Source organism: Bos mutus, chromosome 19, assembly GCF_027580195.1.
Source record: "Bos mutus isolate GX-2022 chromosome 19, NWIPB_WYAK_1.1, whole genome shotgun sequence".
Classification (NCBI taxonomy): Eukaryota; Metazoa; Chordata; class Mammalia; order Artiodactyla; family Bovidae; genus Bos; species Bos mutus.
In genome coordinates this window covers 33,695,992-33,714,670 of record NC_091635.1, presented here as the reverse complement: position 1 = coordinate 33,714,670, position 18,679 = coordinate 33,695,992, and the positions used below count along the sequence as shown (strand labels likewise).

At 41.6% G+C, this 18,679-nt stretch overlaps 1 long non-coding RNA gene and 2 other non-coding genes across 4 annotated transcripts in view; 2 read left to right on the top strand and 1 right to left on the bottom strand.

Moving 5' to 3' along the window:
* Positions 1–18,679, top strand: part of LOC138992030 (uncharacterized) — a 102,401-nt gene that overhangs the window by 28,317 nt on the left and 55,405 nt on the right. The window lies entirely within an intron of this gene.
* TRNAC-GCA (transfer RNA cysteine (anticodon GCA)) lies at positions 15,845–15,916 on the bottom strand. Its single transcript has one exon. It is a non-coding gene; the product is annotated as a tRNA-Cys (tRNA).
* Positions 17,803–17,876, top strand: TRNAW-CCA (transfer RNA tryptophan (anticodon CCA)). The gene has a single exon. It is a non-coding gene; the product is annotated as a tRNA-Trp (tRNA).

The window sequence follows — 18,679 nt, the reverse complement described above, 5'->3', positions numbered from 1 at the left end:
ACCTCTTTACATGATCTGGATTTCCATGCCTGTGAGATATGAATCGAGCTGAGGACTTTATGAGAAAGAGGTTTTTTTTTTTTTTTTTGCAGAGTTTTCATTTTACTCATAACCTAGTTTTAGACTGGAGATGTGGGTGGTGCGTATTCAGGCCCTTCATGAGGCATTACACAATCTATTTGAGTTATACAAAGTGGACAGAAAAGTGCCTATAACCCATTTTTTAAAACGTGTTTCATAATAGACTCGAAAACCCTAGAAAATTCTTCAGGGCGTGGAATTCTTGACATTGTTTCTTGATGGAAGAGAAGAATTCTCAAATAATTGTAAATACTCCCTGCTTCTATAGTTCACAGGGTAGAAGGGGGGAAGGAGGTTAAGTGCGACAGACTGAGGGTGTAGGGGAGGCTTTGTCCCCTGGGACTTATCAACCACTTATTGGTTCAAAGGCCTGAACCCTAGACCTAGACGAGAATCCCATGTTCGACTAGAATCCCATATTTGGTGGACCGCAGTTAGTATAACTATTAGATTTATCATAACAGATTTTCACTGGAAAATTTCACTAAGAGTAATAGAAGTAATGAATGAAATCTGAAACTTAATTTGGAAGCCCCTCATGCCCCCTAAAAAAAATGAAAAAATGGCTTTTCATTAAGATAAAAGCAAACATTAAGATCTTCTCTTTCCCTGTCTCTCCAGAATTTTTACAGGAAATTTATTTTCTATGCTTTCATCATCATGAATCATATTTTGAGAGCTCATAAGATCTGTAGCAATGTCATTAGGCAATTGGGGAAATTATGTAGAGGTTTATGAGTCATAATGGTCCCAGATTTCAAAGATCGTATCTTGTACTAATTTATTAAATGTTGAGTACCTGCTATGTGCTAGGCACCCTTTTAGTGTGTATGGCAAAACTACCCTTTTCGTAGTGTAGGGTGTTTGGCAAAACACAAGACAGACGAGGCTCCAGCTCTCGCAGAGCTTGCGTTCTAATGTGGATGGACTCACACAAAGCAATGAAGCATCAAGTAGTAATAAGCACTCTGTGCGTGTGGGTGCATGCCTGCGCGCTCAGTCATGTCCAGCTCTCTATGGCCCCATGGACTGTAACCTACCAGGCTCCTCCATCCATGGAATTTTCCAGGCAAGACTACTGGAGTGGGTTGCCATTTCCTACTCCAGGGGTTCTTCCCAACCCAGGGATTGAACCCATGTCTCTTGCATGTCCTACATTGGCAGGCGGATTCTTTACCATTAGCACCACCGGGGAAGCCCCAGTAAGTGCTAATATCAAATAATTTAGGATAGGGTGATAGCAGATGAGTGAATGTTTTCAATTGGGTGATATGGGAAGGCCATTCTGAGAAGGTGACATTTGTTTTTTGTTGTTGTTTTAATTTCGTTTTGGCTATGCTGGGTCTTCATTGCTGTGCACAGGCTCTCTCTAGTTGCCATGAGTCGGGGCTACTCCTTGTGGCAGTGCCCTGGCTTTCCATTGTTGTGGCCTCTCGTTTTGGGGTGCCCTTCAGCATATGGGATCCTCCCAGACTAGGGAGTGAACTTGTGTCCCCTGCATTGGCAGTAGATTCTTAACCACTGGACCACCAAGGAAGTCCACAGAAAGTGACATTTGAATTGAGACCCGAGTATTGGAAGAAGTCAGCGATGGAAGATCAAGGGAGTTGATAATCTAGGGAGAGGGAGCAAATCATACAGAAGTTCCAAACCTTAACCTGCACAAGGAACAGAAAGACAGTATGGCTAGGGCTTGGAGAGCAGCAGCAGGAATGATCTGGTCAGAGGGAGGATGAGAACCCTAGCAATATAGAGCCACGAAAGCCAGAATTTATACTAACCATGATGGAATGACATTGAAGGGTTTTGAGCAGAGGAATGATATTACTTGAGTATAAAAATATTACTTTGGTTACCACATGGAGAATGGATTATATAAACTGTCTATAACAATTTCAGTAAGAGATAGTGATGGCTTGGATCAGGATCAAAATGGAGCAAAGCAGATAGGTTTGGGATGTGTTTGAGGTAGAGTAGATAGCTCTTGGTGGTGGGTTCAAGGTGGGGGGAGGAGAAAATGGATGATCCCCCCATGCTCTCTGGGCTCCTGTTAGAGCTTTTTGCCAGATAAGGAGGGGCTTCAGGCTGGAAGAGGCATTGATCTGGCTGGGGAAAAGAGATTTTGCCTTCAGTTCAGTTCAGTCGCTCAGTCGTGCCCGACTATTTGTGACCCCGTGAATCGCAGCATGCCAGGCCTCCCTGTCCATCACCAACTCCTGGAGTTCACTCAAACTCTTGCCCATCGAGTCAGTGATGCCATCCAGCCATCTCATCCTCTGTCGTCCCATTCTCCTCCTGCCCTCAATCCCTCCCAGCATCAGGGTCTTTTCCAATGAGTCAACTCTTCACATGAGGCGGCCAAAGTATTGAAGTTTCAGCTATAGCATCAGTCCTTCCAATGAACACCCAGGACTGATCTCCTTTAGGATGGACTGGTTACCTCCTTGCAGTCCACGGGACTCTCAAGAGTCTTCTCCAACACCACAGTTCAAAAGCATCAATTCTTCGGCACTCAGCTTTCTTCACAGTTCAACTCTCACATCCATACATGACCACTGGAAAAACCATAGCCTTGACTAGATGGACCTTTGTTGGCAAAGTAATATCTCTGCTTTTTAATATGCTATCTAGGTTGGTCATAACTTTCCTTCCAAGGAGTAAGCGTCTTTTAATTTCATGGCTGCAGTCACCATCTGTAGTGATTTTGGAGCCCCCAAAAATACAGTCTGACACCGTGTCCACTGTTTCCCCATCTATTTCCCATGAAGTGATGGGACCAGATGCCATGATCTTAGTTTTCATGAATGTTGAGCTTTTAGACAACTTTTTCACTCTCCTCTTTCACTTCCATCAAGAGGCTTTTTAGTTCCTCTTTACTTTCTGCCATAAGGGTGGTGTCATCTGCATATCTGAGGTTATTGATATTTCTCCTGGCCATCTTGATTCCAGCTTGTGCTTCTTCCAGCCCAGCGTTCCTCATGATGTACTCTGCATATAAGTTAAATAAGCAGGGTGACAATATACAGCCTTGACGTACTCATTTTCCTATTTGGAACCAGTCTGTTGTTTCACGTCCAGTTCTAACTGTTGCTTCCTGACCTGCATATAGGTTTCTCAAGAGGCAGGTTTTGCCTTGGGAGCATGTTAATTTGGAAATTAAACATCCAAATTAGGTGTGAAGTAGGCAGGGGTCACAAAGAGTTGGACACGACTGAGCAGGCACACAGACAGCTGGTTAAGAAGGTTGGAGCAGGAAATACATATTTGGGAGATGTCAGCATAGAGGGTAAGCAAGAGCCAATGAAGTGGGTTGAAGAGAAAATGAAAAGGTGAGAAATGAAGACAGTAGCTACAGACAGCTTTTTTTAAGGTGGCACTGTAAGTGGAGAATAGAGAAATACAGTTGCAAGAGCATGAGGGGTCAAGGACTATTTTCTTAAAAATAGTTTATATGAATATATATGCATATATATATACTTGTGTATATATATACTTTTTTAAGTTCTCATGCTCAGTCGTTTCAGTTCTGTCTGACTCTGTGAACCTCTGGATCGTAGCCCGCCAGGTTCCTCTGTTCATGGGATTCTCCAGGCAAGAATACTGAAGTGGGTGGCCATGCTCTCCTCCAGGGGATCCTCCTGACCTGGAGATCAAACCCGCGTCTCTTGGATCTCCTGCATTGCAGACAGATTCCTTACTGCTAAGGCACTGGGAAAGCCTATATATTTTCAGATGAGAGTACTAAACCGTGTAAGCTGATGGGAATGATGCTGGACAGAGGGGAGAATTATAGTTTAAGAGGTCACCTTTTCCATCTCCTCCAAGCATAGACCCAAATAGAGAGGACAATTTGGAAAGACTAAAAGCATAATTTACATTTGTTATGTATATATTTCAGGCTTTGGGAGAGCAGCGGGACAGAAAGAGAAGAGAAGCTTGGAGAAAAGGGAATTAGGAAAGGCAAGAGAAGAAAGAAATATGATTTTTAAAAATAATACAGAGTTAGAAAATATATCTGTGGGACCTGGAGAAGGGGGCTGAGAAATGAATGAGTTATACTTCTACCCTCTAGAGACACATTTTTCTAGGAGATAGCACTTCCATTGCCCACCAGAGTCTTTCTGCCCTAGGGAGGGCATCAGTTAAGAATGCTGCCGACATTCAGAGTTCCCTGGCGGTCCAGAGGTTAAGACTTTGTCTTCCAATGCTGGAGATGTAGGTTTGATCCCTGGTTAGAGAGCTAAGATCCCATATGCCTCATGACCAAAACATAAAACATATAAGCAATATTGTAACAACTTCAATAGACTTTAAAAACGGTTGACATCCAAAAAAACCTCTTAATAAAAAAAATTCTCAGTGCTTCCAATACAGGGGATGCATGTTCAATCCCTGGACTGGGAACTAAGATCCCACATGCTGTGCAGTGCAGCCAAAAAAAAAAAAAAAAATTTTTTTAGGCAGAATGGTGCCGACATAAACTCCTGGCTCTAGTTCTTGCTGGAAGGGAGCAAGTTATGGAAATTCTTTGTGCCTTGGTTTCCTTACCTGAAACATAAGCTCAGAAGTGCTTGCCTTGTGAGGTTAATGTGTGAATTGAAAAATGAAACTATTCTTGCAAAGCACATGGCAAACTCATTCTCCTTCTAGACACCTCTGAGCCTTTGAGCAGATCCTGCCTTAGGTCCCTTGAGGCCAGGGAACATGTCTTGTCTTTTAATTTTCCAGGGCATTTTATATATATAGCCCTAACCGTAAGTGAATTTTGAATGCTTGCCCTTTTCCCCCTTCTTTTCTTTCCCTTTCCTCCTTCTGTGCAAAACCCCGTCTCGTGCTGCTCACCCCCTACCTCATATCCCTTTATACTTGCATTTTTGGTCTGTAGAGTGTTCTGTTGGATGTAGAATCACAAAAAGGTAGGACTTTGGCTTTATTCTATCTTCCCTCCCAAAGCCAGAAAGATTTCAAGTTGAACACCTTGATTTAAAAATGAAAAGTTTATGCCAACACTAAATTTATCTTTTATTGCAGCATGTATAATTTCTTTTCTTGATCTAGTTGATCAGCGCCACAAAGATTGGTTCCCAAGAAACTCTCTGACCCAAGATCGAGCACAGCCCAACATCGGTTTCTGACATTCTTAGTCTGTTTTATTATGAAATATTTCAGTCAGAGGGAACAATAGAAGTAAAAGCAAAATATACAAACATAGACATTTCATCAAGTTTAAACTGCCTATATCCTCACTCTCCCCATAAGTAATCTCTATCTTGAAATTTGTACTTAGCTTTTATGAAATAGTATGTTTTTTTTAATTTTTATTTTTTTATTGGACTGTAGTTGATTTACAATGCTGTGTTTCAGGTGAACAGTGAAGCAATTCAGTCATTACATATACATATATCTATTCTTTTTCAAATTTTTTTCCCATTTAGGTTATTATAGAATATTGAGCAGAGTTTCCCGTGCTATACAGTAGATCCTTGCTGGTTATCTATTTTAAATATAGTCATGTGTACATGTCAATCTCAAACTCCCAACTTGTCTGTCTCCCCCACCTTTCCCCTTTGGTAACCATAAATTTGTTTCATATTCAGATATTTATCCTTGATTTCGTATGTATGAGTCCGTATCAAGTTCTGCTTTCCTCAGGTTTCTGATGTGAACATATAGTAGGATCTCAAAGTTTGTTGAAAGAATAAAGCTTGCTTGCTTGAGAATAGGAAATCGGTCTTTTCCTTCCTTTTCTGTTACTCTTCCCAAAGTCTGTCTCACATACTTGGTGATCTTGGATGGTAAAATAGATGCTTAACAACTTAATGACCAGAGATATATTAATCCATCTTTTGTTACCCAGTATTATTGACCAGAGATGTTTCAATGTTCACTTACATAACAAACAGCTGGCCACAGGCATTAGTTCCTGCAAAAATCCACCAATCAATAATGTGTTTTAATTACTGTTACCCTATATAAAATTTATGAAGTACATCATAGCTATCTAACCAATTCTCATGGGCTCTGCCTCTAATAGAGGCAGAATGTAATACCATAAAGTTAAGTAATAAAATCACCTATGTATAGAGGGAGAGTGCTCAGTCGATTCTGACTCTTTGGGGCCCCATGGACTGTAGCTAGGCAGGCTCCTCTGTCCATGGAATTTTCCAGTCAAGAATACAGGAGTAGTGTGCTATTTCCTACTCCAGGGGACCTTCCCGACCCAGGGATCAAACCCTTGTCTCTTGCATCTCCTGAATTGGCAGGTGGATTCTTCACCACTAGTGCCACCTGGGAAGTCCCCACAAATTATTCAGTTGAGTTTCGGGCATGTTGAAAATCCTTTTAGTTGCTGTTTGTGGCTATTCAGTATCTGTCTTTACCCACCGGAGAACATGTTGTCTTAGACTCCACTAATGAGAGGCACTTGCATGAGACCTGGTAGGGAAGAGGAGAAGCCATTGTCTTCTAGAGGCTGTGTGCTTAGTTACTCAGTCATTCATGTCTGACTCTTTGTGACCCCATGGACTGGGGCTTGCCAGGTTCCTCTGTCCATAGGGATTCTTCAGCCAAGAATAGTGGAGGGGGTTGCCATGCCCTCCTCCAAGGAATCTTCCCAACCCAGGGGTTGAGCCCAGGTCTCCTGCATTGCAGGCAGATTCTTTTCCATCTGAGCCACCAGGGAAGCCCCTTCCAGAGGCAGTTATGGGCAAAAGTATGGGCAGCAGCAGATGGAATGGCCGACTTGGGATTCTGCCTACAGCTTTGGGCGGGTGGTCTGAGAATCCTCCCATTGCTTTACAGGCAGCTGAGATGGCAGTAAGTGCATAATGACAGTAGCTTCCTTATGATCCCTGTACTTCTAGACTTCCTGAAAGAGATTCTAACCACCATCTTTCCTGCAGCTTTCCCAGAGTCATGAAAGCCTCTAATTCCCTGCATTAAACCCCTTCCTATTTGAAATACCTGGAGTGCTGACTGTTTTCCTGATGGTACCATGACAGATAATGATAGGACTTAGTCCACAAGCTTCTAGGAAACTCTAGAAGAATAGCACTTGATATGGTAATAGATGTTCCCCAAGCCCCTTAGAGCAGTTGTGATGGGACCATTGGAATTGATGGGCCCTTGACAACAGGGAATGGAAGCTCTTCAAGTTGTCACCCGAACCTATGCTTGTGGGATCTACAGAAACAGGGCTTATGGTAAAAATGAAATAATTAACATTGAGTTTGTAAAATGTGTAGAACCTACTGAGACAGAAGAAGTGCAATGGAATGAATTGTCTTATTAATTTATTTTTTTTTATTACATATTGTTTTATTACATATTGGGTTGGCCAAAAAGTTCGTTTGAATGTTATGGGAAAACCTGAATGAACTTTTTGGCCAATTCATACATTCTATGCAGTTACATATATCTGAAAAACACACAATAAACAGAATACAGGCCACAGAGTTAGGTGGCTGAGGGACGGGGTTTGGGGAAAGATTCATTTTCTACTACATATGCTCTTGTCCTTTCTGAACTTTATGTTGTGTACATGCATTTTCTACTCCAAAAGCATATTTATGTTTAATAGCAACAGTTGTATACTGGATTTTGTGTAGTGATTTTACAGTCATCAGAGTTTTTAAAAAATCATAAACTCTAACCATGTAAAATGTTGACCATGAAATGAAAAGACAACAATCTGTATCCACTGCTTATGGAACTTTGTAGAACTGCTTTCAGGGAATTAGAAAGGGTGTCAATTTGGTAATGTTTAGTGAAGTTAGAAATGCACAAGCTCGATCATCATCAAGTCCTCTTCTATGTACATACTCTGGAGAAAAACTCATACATCAGGAGAAAGGTACAAAGATGTTCATTACAGTATTGTTTATAATAGAAGAACTGGAATCACAAACGTCATTATTAGGAAGTAAATTGATAAAAAATAAAATACTATGGAGTGGAATCTAAAGTGTGACACAGATGAACTTATTTATGAAATAGACACATAAGTATAACAGATTCACTTTGCTGTACACCTCAAACTAACACAACATTGTACATCAACGATACTCAAAAAAAAAAAATAATAAACAATTTAAATGGCCTAACTCTATAAATGTCAGCATGGATAGTTCTCAAAAATGTATTCTTGAGAAAATAAAGGAGCTGCTGAGCCACACATACAATGTGGCAGCATTGAGGTAAATTCTAAAACACATACTAAACGTGTTTTTGAAAAGGGGGGAGCTATAACAGTTCATAACTAATTCACGAGAGCGGTGGTCTCTGTTAAGAGAGATGTAAAACAATAGACTTCATTCTTACTTTTTTTTTTCTAAAATTATGAATCAAAATGATCCAGTATCCTCTTTTTTTTCATTCTGGTAGTAGATGTAGTTTTATATTATCTGTACTTTTCTATGATCCTTCTCAAAATAATAATCTCTTATTCCTGATCTCCCACTCATTCCCCAACCAGCTACAGTCTGGATTGTGTCTTGCATCCATCAGGATCCCAGCAGGAAACAAAGGGTACACTCAAATTGGTTAACATTAGCAGGTTTATATAAGAATTTTGGAGAAGGAAATGGCAATCCACTCCTGCACTCTTGCCTGGAAAATCCCATGGACGGAGGAGCCTGATAGGCCACAGTCCATGGGGTTGCAAAGAGTCAGACACAACTGAGCGACTTCACTTTCACTTTCATATAAGGATTATTTACAAAGATGCTGACAGGATATAGGGAAGCCAAGTATGGCGCCCCAGGGGCTGGTAACAGCAGGAAACTGTCACTGTCCTGAAGGAAAAGGTAGTGATCTTTATCAGAGAGTGAGGCCAGTCTCTGGTGACCCTCCTCAAACTGGAACTGGAGAGATTATGGACCTCCACCTTCCTCTCCTCTCTCCCTCTTATTTCCTGTCAATGCTTTCCTTTGGCCAAGCCCAGCCTGAAACTGTGGAGCCAGGAAATCCACTGATGCTGCCCATACAGGTCAACCCCCCAGGGCTCAGAGCAGGGACAAACCTTCGGTTTGCTGGGAAGAGGCGCCTGCGAGGAGAGCAGCAGGGTAAGGGAGCCCAGGAGGACTGCTCTGCCGTGCGGCTTGCAGTCTCAGGTTTTATGCTGATGGGGTTAGTTTCCGGGTTGTCTCTGGCCAATCGTTCTGACCCGAGGTCCTTCCTGGTGACGCATGCATCGCTCAGACAAGATGGATTCCAGCGAGGAGGATTCTGGGAGGTTGGTAGGACATATGGACAGGTATCTGTCTCCTCTCTCCTTTTGACCTTCCCTGAATTCTTTCCATAGGTGGTAGCTTCTTATTTCCACATTCCTTCCCAGGACCTCCTGTTGTAAGACAACTCATGCAAGTGGCTACTAGCTAACCAGGGCAAGTGGTGTCAGTCAGTGGTTCCCCTAACAACTGGACTCAATCTCAGGAGCTCCCTGCTCCCCAGAGATGGGGCTGGGGGCCTGGGATGTGGAACTATAAGCCCCACCCCTCTAAAAGTGATTGGTTCCCCTGGCAGCCAGCCCCATCCTCTAGAGCCTTCCAAAAATTACCTCATTAACATAAACTTAGTGAGGTTGATAGGGGCTTGTTATGAATAACAAAAGACACCCATTTCACCTTTCTGCTTTAGCCTAAAGCTATTTCAAGAACTGAGCATAAAGCTAGATAGTGTAACAAAAGAAGCCCCTATGGTTCTTCACAAGGGTTTTAGGAACCATGTGCTAGAACAGTGGACAAAGACCAAATATATATTTCTTATTGTAAATCACAATATCACAGGAATGAACTCTGTCTCTCCCACACTAACCCCCCGCCCCCACCCAACAAATTCATATATTGAAGCGCTAACCTGCAATGCAATGTGACTGTATTTGGAGAGAAAACCTTTCAGGAGGTATTAAGGTTAAATGAGGTCATAAGAATAGAGCCCTAGGACTGGTATGCTTATAAGAAAAAAAAAACAAAACCCTGCTGTATAGCATAGGGAGCTCAGCTCTGTGTTCTGTGATGACCTAGGTGGGTGGGATGGGAGGGGAATGGGTTGGGAGAGAGGCTCAAGAGAGAAGGGGTATATGTATACATATGACCAATTCACTTAGTTGTACAGCTGAAACTAACATAATGTTGTAAGGCAACTATACCCCAATTGAAAAAAAAACCAGAGTTCCCACGCACTCCCGCCCAGCGCATGCACAGAGGAGAGGCCGTGTGAGGACTCATGAAGGGGGTCCTTTGCAAACCTTGGAGAGGCTGCACCAGAAACCAACCCTGACAGCACCTTGATTTTGGACTTTGGGCCTCCAGAACTGAGTAAACTGAATCTTTGTTTAAGCCACCCCATCTGTGGTATTTTGTTATGGCATCCCAAGCAAACTAAAATACCTGGTCGAGAGTCTAGACAGGGATCTTTCTCATAAACTCCCTGAGTGATTGTAATGCACAAGCCAGGTTGGAGAAGCACTGAGCCAGACAGAAAACTGGAGATACCTATAAAAAGACAAATGCGGTGACTAACCAGGGAGGCCAAGGAGGAGGAGCAGCCCAGATAAAGGAAAGCCAGCCTCTGGGAGGCCTTTAACATCTCGACACAGTTTCAGCTTGGGCTTCCACTGGCACGGCAGAGTAATTAAGGGGATCAGGGTAGAGTGGCCAAGCCCTCAGCAGTCATCAGCTCCTGATAATTCCACCTCCTATTTTCCAGTTCTGCCTCCTCATCTCCATCAGCACTGTCCCTTTCCTCCTCTGCTCCAGTATGGGGGTTGGCAAACCATGACCTGTGGGCCAAATCTGGCCAGCCATCTGATTTTTTGTTGTTGTTGTTTCTTTTTAAATGTTATTGAAGTATAGTTGATTTACAGTGTTCCATTAATTTCTGCTATACAGCAAAGTGATTGATTTATCCATATATATACTTTTTCATGGCAAGATCATGGCATCTGGTCTATCCCCCATCTATTTCCCACTTCATGGGAAACAGTGTCAGACTTTATTTTTCTGGGCTCCAAAATCACTGCAGATGGTGACTGCAGCCATGAAATTAAAAGACGCTTACTCCTTGGAAGGAAAGTTATGACCAACCTAGATAGCATATTCAAAAGCAGAGACATTACTTTGCCAACAAAGGTTCGTCTAATCAAGGCTATAGTTTTTCCTGTGGTCATGTATGGATGTGAGAGTTGGACTGTGAGGAAGGCTGAGCGCCGAAGAATTGATGCTTTTGAACTGTGGTGTTGGAGAAGACTCTTGAGAGTCCCTTGGACTGCAAGGAGATCCAACCAGTCCATTCTGAAGGAGATCAGCCCTGGGATTTCTTTGGAAGAAATGATGCTAAAGCTGAAACTCCAGTACTTTGGCCACCTCATGCGAAGAGCTGACTCATTGGAAAAGACTCTGATGCTGAGAGGGATTGGGGGCAAGAGGAGAAGGGGACGACAGAGGATGAGATGGCTGGATGGCATCACTGACTCGATGGACGTGAGTCTGGGTGAACTCCGGGAGTTGGTGATGGACAGGGAGGCCTGGCGTGCTGCGATTCATGGGGTCGCAAAGAGTCGGACATGACTGAGCGACTGATCTGATCTGATACTTTTTCATATTCTTTTCCTTGCGGTTTATCACAGGGTATTGAATATAGTTCTCTGTACTATACAGAGAACTGTTGTTTATCTTGTTGTTTATCCATTCTATATATAATAATTTGTATCTGCTGATCCCAAACTCCCAATACTTCTCTCCCCCTCGGCAACCACAAATCTGTTCTCTTTATCTGTGAGTCTGTTTTGCTGATAGGTTCATTTGTGTCCTATTTTAGAGTCCGCATATAAGTGGTATCATATGGTGTTTGTCTTTCTCTTTCTGACTTGCTTGGCTTAGTATGATCATCTCTAGGTCCATCATGTTGCTGTAAATGGCATTATTTCATTCTTTTTAATGGCTGAGTAATATTCCATTGTATATATCACATCTTCATTATCCATTCATCTGTTGACGGATATTTGGGTTGGCTATTATAAATAGTGTCTTGGCTATTATAAATAGTGCTGCTATGAACATAGGGGTGCATGTATCTTTTCAAATTATAGTTTTGTCTGGGTATATGCCCAGCACTGGAAATGCTGGACATGGCAAATCTATTTTTAGTTTTATGAGGAGCCTTAATACTGTTTTCCATAGTGGATGCACCAACTTCCATTCCCACAAACAGTGTAAGAGAGTTCCTTTCTCCCACAGCTGTTCCAGCATTTATTATTTGTAGACTTTTTGATGATGGCCATTCTGACTGGTGTGAGGTGATCCCTCATTGTCGTTTTGATTTGCATTTCTCTAATATTAGCGATGATGAACATCTTTTCATGTGCCTATTGGCCCTTACGTCTTTTTTAGAGAAACTAGGTCTTCTGCCCATTTTTTGATTGGGTTGTTTGTTTTTTTTGCTTTTGAATTGTATGAGCTATTTGTATATTTTGAAAATTATGTCACATCAATTGCAAATTTTCTTCCAAGCTTGCAGGTTGTCTTCTCATTTTGTTTATGGTTTCCTTTTTGTGCAAAAGCTTATGAGCTTAAGTCCCATTTGTTTGTTTTTGCTTTTATTTCTATTTATGTCAGAGAATGTTTTGCCTATGTTCTCTTCTAGGAGCTTTGTGGTGTCTTATATTTAAGTCTTTAAGACATTTTGAGTTTATTTTTGTATGATGTGAGAGTGTGTTCTAACTTCATTGATTTGCATGCAGCCGTCCAAGCTTCCCAGTACTGCCTGAAGAGACTGTCTTTTCTCCATTGTATATTCTTGCCTCCTTTGTCAAAGATTAATTGTCCATAGGTGTGTAAGTTTATTTCTGGGCTCTCTATTCTATTTCACTGATCTGTATGTCAGTTTTATGCCAATATTATGCTATTTTGATTACTGTAGCATTGTGGTATTGTCTGAAGTCTCAGAGGGTTATGCGTCCTGCTTTGTACTTTTTCATCAGGATTTCTTTGGCAATCCTGGGTCTTTTCTGGTTTCATATAAAGTTTAGGATTATTTGCTCTAGTTCTGTAAACTAAAAAAGTCATGGGTATTTTGATAGGAATTGCATTAAATCTGTAGATTGCTTTGGGTAGTATGCCTATTTTAACAGTAGTATTTCATCCAATCCAAGAGCATGGGATAGCTTTCCATTTCTTCGAATAATCTTCCATTTCCTTTATTAATGGTTTGTAGTTCTTAGCATATAAGTTTTTACCTCCTTGAGGTTTACATTCTTATTTTATTTTTCTTGATGGGATTTTTAAAAAGATTGTTTACATTCCTTTTCTGATATTTCATTGTTAGTGTAAAGAAATGAAACTCATTTCTATATGTTAATCTTGGATCCTGCTACCTTGCTGAATTCATTTATTAGTTCTAGTAGTTTTTGTCTGGAGTCTTTAGGGTTTTCTATGTATAGTATCTTGTCATCCCTACCAATCTGAATACCTTTTATTTCTTGTCCGATTGCTGTGGCTAGGACTTCCAGTACTATGTTGAAGAGAAGTGATGAGAGTGGGCATCCTTGTCTTGCTCCAGATTTTAGTGAGAAGGCTTTCAGTTTTTCACTGTTGAATATTATATTGGCTGTGTGTTTGTCATAGTTTTTATTATGTTGAGATATGTTCCCTCTATACCCACTTCCATAAGAGTTTTTAGCATGAATGGCTGTTGAATTTTTATCCAATGCTTTTTCTGCATCTGTTGAGATGATCAGGTGGTTTTGCCTTTTCTTTTGTTGATGTGGTGTATCATATGGATTTTTCATACACTGAACCATCCTTGTGACCCTGGGGTGGTCCAACTTGGTTGTGGTGTATGATCTTTCTTATGTATTGTTAGATTTGATCATTTTTTTTGAATTTTTGCCTCTATATTTATCAAAGATATTGGCCTGTAGTTTTCTTCTTTTAGTGGTGTCTTTGGTTTTGATATCAAGGTGATGGTCAACCACCTGTTTTTATAAAGTTTTATTGGAGAACAGTCACAACTGTTTTTGTACGGTTGAAACTTATATGCAGGTCAGGAAGCAACAGTTAGAAATGGACACAGAAGAACAGACTGGTTCCAAATAGGAAAAGGAGTACGTCAAGGCTATATATTGTCACCCTGCTTATTTAATTTATATGCAGAGTACATCATGAGAAACGCTGGGCTGGAAGAAGCACAAGCTGGAATCAGGATTGCCAGGAGAAATATCAATAACCTCAGGTATGCAGATGACACCACCCTTATAGCAGAAAGTGAAGAGGAACTAGAAAGCCTCTTGATGAAAGTGAAAGAGGAGAGTGAAAAAGTTGGCTTAAAGCTCAACATTCAGAAAACAAAGATCATGGCATCTGGTCCCATCACTTCATGGAAAATAGATGGGGAAACAGTGGACACAGTGTCAGACTTTATTTTTGGGGGCTCCAAAATCACCGCAGATGGTGACTGCAGTCATGAAATTAAAAGACGCTTACCCCTTGAAGGTTATGACCAACCTAGACAGCATATTCAAAAGCAGAGACATTACTTTGCCAACAAAGGTCTGTCTAGTCAAGGCTGTGGTTTTTCCAGTGATCATGTATGGATGGACTGTGAAGAAAGCTGAGCACCAAAGAATTGATGCTTTTGAACTGTGGTGTTGGAGAAGACTCTTGAGAGTCCCTTGGACTGCAAGGAGATCCAACCAGTCCATCCTGAAGGAGATCAGTCCTGGGTGTTCATTGGAGGGACTGATGCTAAAGCTGAAACTCCAATATTTTGGCCACCTCATGCAAAGAGCTGACTCATTGGAAAAGACCCTGATGCTGGGAGGGATTGGGGGCAGAAGGAGAAGGGGATGACAGAGGATGAGATGGCTGGATGGCATCACCGACTCAATGGACATGAGTTTGAGTAAACTCTGGGAGTTGGTGATGGACAAGGAGGCCTGGCGTTCTGAGATTCATGGGGTCACAAAGAGTCAGACACGACTGAGTGACTGAACTGATCTGATAGCTGTTTTTGCACTATGAGTATTTACAACAAAGACAATAGTAGCCTACAAAGCCTAAACTATTTACTATTTGACCCATTACAGAAAAGCTTTGTGGACCCCTGTAGTAGATGATATACCCTAATGGTGGTATAGAGGCCAGAGACCAGTCATTTATATATTAGTGTCTCATTGGTCCAAAATAATAGAAATCCTTCACAGTGTAACCAAGTTGGCATTTACTGAGCACCTACTATGTGCCAGACTCTATAGTAAGCAGTAGGAATACAATCCTAGACAAGAGAACCATATTGTCCTTGCACTCCAGCAAGAGGGAGCCCTACCGGGGGTTCCTCACTTTATGAAGTCACGCATATTACCAATACACAGACACAAATTTATGGGAGAATACATTGTGTTTCTGTCACTTGCACCCTCATGCTGAGCATTGGCAGAGCATGACCTCTAACTCTAAGCAATGATTCTTTGCAGCTTATTCAGATCCCAGGGAGATGATTCACTACATCCCTGACAGTATGTCCTCAAAATTCTAGATGACTTTGTCAGTATCACAGAGGTTTGTGGAATGCGCCACTGCTGATGTTGGAGAAAAACACTTCTTTGGCACACAGGGAGAATTTGAGCAGTGGGAGGTCTCAGTGAAGTTGCTCAGTTGTGTCTGACTCTTTGTTACCCCATGGACTATAGCCCACCAGGCTCCTCCATCCATGGAATTTTCCAGGCAAGACTACTGGAGTGGGTTGCCATTTCCTTCTCCAGGGGATCTTCCCAACCCAGGGATTGAACCTGGGTCTCCTGCATTGCAGGCAGACACTTTACCGTCTGAGCCACCAGGGAAGTCCCAGGTAAGATCAAGGCAAATTAAATATGTGGTCAAATCTACTTCCTTCCAGCAGTAGATTGTTGCAAAATGACACATGATTTTGCAGTGGAGCTGAGGGTCCATTTTCTTCTCTTAGTACCCTTCCAATTTATGGCTCTCAGAGTACTTATGAAATCATATGATATTAACTGTATTAAACCATTTGTATTATATTTGTGCATTTGTGGTCTAGACATACTATACAAAGAGTGATGCCAGTTCTGTACATTGTCAACTAATAGGCTTCGTACACTAGAATTGAACTCCTTTTATTTATGTATCTATTTAATAAGATTTCATCAAATCTTTACAAAATTAAATTTAACGTTTAACTTTAAACAGTTTCAATGTAAAATTTTGCCATTCACTATATGTTTTACTTTGCCTTTTTTTTTTTTTTTTTGCTGGTCTGTGCTGTGCATGGTATGGGATCTTATTTCCCCTACCAGGGATCAAACCTGGGCCCTCAGCAGTGAAAGTACAGTGTCCTAACCACTGGACTGCCAGGGAATTCCCTTATTTTGCCTTTTTAATGCATGGTTTTGAATAACTTAGAAGAAAAATAGCATATATAAAATCATGTTTTCCTCATTTTTACTTTACATTTTGGGTGTAAGTAATCCAAATTTTTTGTACTTTTAATACAATTTTATTTTTAATCCTTTAGATTATTACAAGCAATTGAACACACATTATGTGAAAACCTAGATTATAATAATATAACGTGGTTTGGCCAAAATGAAGACAAAAATAAATTTATAAAATAATACAGTAGTTCATTTTCATTACTCAGATAAACATTGGTCCATCAGTGGAATACTCATCCACTCATAATTTAAAATTTTGCCAGCTTTTAATCACATCAAAACAGTACCTTGATGTGTACTTTTCACCACATATGAAGGAATACTTGTCAGGGTAACAAGAGTTTAAAGGTTTTTTATTTAACTGTTTGCTAGCTTATAGTTTATAATGCTTAATATTTAGGCAAATGATACATGGGAATTTATACTCTTGCCCCAGGGCCCTCAAATGGAGAAGCTGGTCTGTAAGACCCAATCTTTGTACTTAAGGAGCTCATAGTCTAAAGGGAGAGACTAGTAGGCCATTGTAATTGTTGTTGTAAAATAATAGAGTGCTAGAGAAATGTTTTCAGCGGATGGGATGTGGTCATGGAGGTCTTTCTGGAGGAAGCTATTTCTAGGCTTAGAGCTAAAGGATAAATTAGCTGTTAACTAGGTCAAGAGCAGGAAGGAACAGAAATGGGAAAAGGACATGGGATGAGAGTTCCAGCCAGAAGGAACAGTGTATGGCAGGGGTAGTAAAACTGTCCTTTTTTTTTTTTTCCAAACTTTTATTTTGTATTGGGGGAAAGCCGATCAACAGCATCGTGATAATCTCAAGTAAACAGGGAAGGGACTCAGCCATACGTATACCTGTATCCGTTCCCCCTCGTACTCCCCTTAGCAGCAGAGTTTTTCTATAAAGGATCAGATAGTAAATATTTAAGCCTTTGCAAGTCATGCAGTCTCTGTTGCAACTACTCAACTCTGCTGTTGTATGTAAAAATATGTTGCTATGTGTATTGTAGACAAAACATAAGTGTAGGGGTGTGGATGTGTTCCAACAAGACTTTATTTACAAAACAGGGTGTGGATGTGTTCCAACAAGACTTTATTTACAAAACAGGTAGCAGGCTCGAAGATCCTAGTTTGCCATTTCCTTAGTAAATGGGAAGGCCCAGAGTTGAGAGAAAGCTTATTTGAGGTGCTGAGAGTCCATTAAGATGGCTGGTGCAGAGAGGATGGGGTGGGAGCAGGGAGGGAGGAGTTTGAGGAGTTAAGAACAAGGCTACAGGGACTCCCCTGGTGGTCCAGTGGCTAAGACTTCATGCCTCCAATGCAGGGGGCCCAGGTTCAATTCCTGGCTGGGGAACTAGGTCCCACATCCTGCAACTAAGAGTTTGTGAGCTGCAGCTAAAAATCCTGCATGCCGCAACTGAGACCCATGCAGCCAAATAAACAAAATGGAGTGTTTTTTGAATTTTATTTATTTATTTGGCTGTGCTGGGTCTTCCATGCAGCGTGGGCTTTTCTCTAGTTGTGGTGAGCAGGGGCTACTCTCTAGTTGAGGCGCAAGGGCTTCTCATCGTGGTGGCTTCTCCTCTTGCAGAACCCAGGCTCTAGAGTGTGCAGGCTTCAGTAGTTGCGGTCCAGGGCCTTATTTGTCCTGGACCAGGGATCGAACACACATCTTCTGCACTGGCAGGTGGATTCTTTACCACTGACTCACAGGGAAGTCCAAAATAAAATAAATATCTTTTAAAAGAGAACAAAGCTGCAGAAAGTGGACGGGAGGAGTCTGGATGTGGAGACTGGAGAGGTTGCTGCCATACGTGTCCTGGGCTAAGGTAGTAGTGGGCAGAGGGAGTGAATGATTTGGGGAGACAGTCAGTGAGTGGTAATAGGTAGAGAGAGGGAGGGAGAGGGTCGAGGCCGACTACCAGACAGGCAGTGGGTAGATGGTGCTGGGGGAGGCAGGAGACCTGGGGGAAGCAGATTTGATGGGAAGGCAGGGTATCAGTGATGAGATCTCTTCCCTCAGGGTTCGTTCAGTGCTTGCCCCGACACCCACACACATATTTATATGCAGACTGGCTTTTTTGGTCAGAAATGTGGCTGGCAGTTTCTATGAAAATACAGTCTATGAACCCTGAGAAAGTTGAGGGAAGCTGAGCC